General features: G+C 42.3%; 1 non-coding gene across 1 annotated transcript; it reads right to left on the minus strand.

The window, feature by feature from the left end:
- Positions 1–1750: 1750 nt before the first annotated feature.
- On the minus strand, positions 1751–1856 carry LOC129632654 (U6 spliceosomal RNA). Its single transcript, XR_008704641.1, has one exon. It is a non-coding gene; the product is annotated as a U6 spliceosomal RNA (small nuclear RNA).
- Positions 1857–2473: the final 617 nt, after the last annotated feature.

Below are 2473 nucleotides of genomic sequence, written 5' to 3' on the forward strand. Positions count from 1 at the left end.
GTAGGCTGCAGTCCATGGGGTTGCTAAGAGTCGGACACGACTGAACGACTTCATTTTGACTTTTCACTTTCATGCATTGGAGAAGGAAATGGCAACCCACTCCAGTACTCTTGCCTGGAAAATCCCATGGATGGAGGAGCCTGGTAGGCTGCAGTCCATGGGGTTGCTAAGAGTCGGACACGACTGAACGACTTCACTTTCAATTTTCACTTTCATGCATTGAAGAAGGAAATGACAACCCACTCCAGTACTCTTGCCTGGAGAATCCCAGGGATGGGGGAGCCTGGTGGGCTGCCATCTATGGGGTCGCACAGAGTCGGACACGACTGAAGTGACTTAACATAGCATAGCATACATTGTTATATTAGCCTTGCTCATACTTTCTTGTCTGCAAGTATCTGAATTAACCCAAATCCTTTATGAAAAAATGAAAACTCTTCTTCCCTTGATCAGACACTAAAACAATCTACTGATCCACCTTTTCCCTCTCTAGAGCGATATCACCTGGAGCTGCCCCTTCTTCTGGATTTCATTCTGGACCGATGACTTTACAAATCCAGTGTAGTGGTTGTCCTGGAATTTCCCTCCAGTTCATTTTGGGAATTCAGATGTCTTCTCCTTTCTTGGTCTGTTCTTTCATGTTCGTGAGGTACACTGTCTTATATGTCCCTGAGAGAAGATGCAAGGAAGGACAATAATTGGTTCTTACATATTTGGATTGCGACCTTCCTAGGGTTGGAATTCTAAATTTGCTTTAGAAATTTGAAGATGCTTTTCTGTTATGTTCTAGCTTATAGTGGTGCCGTTGGAAATGCTTATGTTTTGAATGAAAACAATTTGGAACCATGAAGTGTAGGGTCCCTGATCTTAACCATTACATCATGCTGGCTCTCCAGCTTCCTTCTTGGAGGATGTTTACCTGAATGCAGGTATTCTGTAAATGAAAGAGGTGGGGCAGAGGGTTAGAGATTTCAGTGATTTCATGTAGAAATTTCACATCAGTTATCTCTTTTCAGATCTACAGCTGTACTTACCCACTGCAGTGCCCAGTGTCTTTGTAGCCCAGAGCTCTTTAGAATTATGTAGGAAAAATGGACTCTGCTTTATTTGTTAGATATGGCTTTCTCTGCCCATAGTAACTATGTCTTTCTGTGCTTTCTCTTCTCTGAAAATGTGTTCTATTTCATCATCGGGTGATAACCCCATATTTTTCCCTTTGTCCATATGGGGTCATAGTTTTAAATTCCCTTACTATCTTTTTCACGGAATATTGCGAGGAAGAGGAAAATTTATTTTTCACATTTTATTTTCCACTTCAAAGCAATCAGACAGTTCAGGAATAGAATGTTTTGTAAGCCTGTATTGCAGCCACACAGCTGTGCACCATATCATACCATTGTGCAGTCTCCCTGGATTTGATGATCAGCCTAAATCCTGCCTTGACTTGTCCTCCCTGGCCATTGGCAGGATCTTTGTATCTCTTCTTTTTTTAAAATTTAATTTTGTTTTCTTCTATTGGAAGATAATTGATTTACAGTGTTGCAGTGGTCTCTGCTGTACATCAAGGTGAATCAGTCATAATTATATATATATATATAAATAAATATATATACACATATACATACATATATATCATCTCCATCTCGAATCTCTCCTCCTGAACTCCAACCCTCTAGATTGTCACAGAGAGCTAGGTTGGGCCCTCTGTGCTATATAGCAGCTTCTTGCTAGTTGTCTATTATACACATGAGAAAATATTGAATGCTTCACAAATTTGGATGTCATTCTTGTGCAGGGGCCATGCTATCCTCTCTGTGTTGTTGCAGTTTTAGTATATGCGCTGCTGAAGCAAGCACCGTCACCGTCTCCCTTGTCTTTAAATCTATTTATTTATTTATGCTCAGCTCCGCTGGGGGTTAGTTGTGGTACACAGGATCTTTGTAGTGGCAGCATGTGGGATCTTTTGTTGCAGTGCTCAGTCTTCTCTTTAGTTGTGGCACATGAGTTTTAGTTACATTATGATATGTGGCATCTTAATTTCCCAACCAGAGATCCAACCAGTGTCTCCTGCATTGGAAGATGGATTCTTCACCACTGGACCACCAGGGAAGGCTCATCAGGGTTGCTCTTAGTTCTGGGCTTCCTCAGAAATCTTTTAGGGCTTTGCTTTAATATTTTCCCTTGAACAGCTAGGCCAAAATCATTTTGGTATTTCTCTGATTTATTTTATTCCTTCTTTGCCTCTCCTGAAAGAATGTAGGATGGGCTGTTTCCTCATGGATTGAGTGTGGAAGATGCTCCTGAATCTGGGCCAGTCCTGTGTGTCTGCTCAGAGCTGCCTTTGTGGTGGAGGCAGTGGTGATGTCCTGCTATCTGGGCTTGCCTTTGCCCTGCTATCATCAGCAGGGCCTCTTCACCTGGCTGTGTTGTGTTGACCATGCTAGTTTCTGTGCCCCAGCTGCCCAGATACAGC

Source organism: Bubalus kerabau, chromosome 17 (assembly GCF_029407905.1).
Source record: "Bubalus kerabau isolate K-KA32 ecotype Philippines breed swamp buffalo chromosome 17, PCC_UOA_SB_1v2, whole genome shotgun sequence".
NCBI lineage: Eukaryota > Metazoa > Chordata > Mammalia > Artiodactyla > Bovidae > Bubalus > Bubalus kerabau.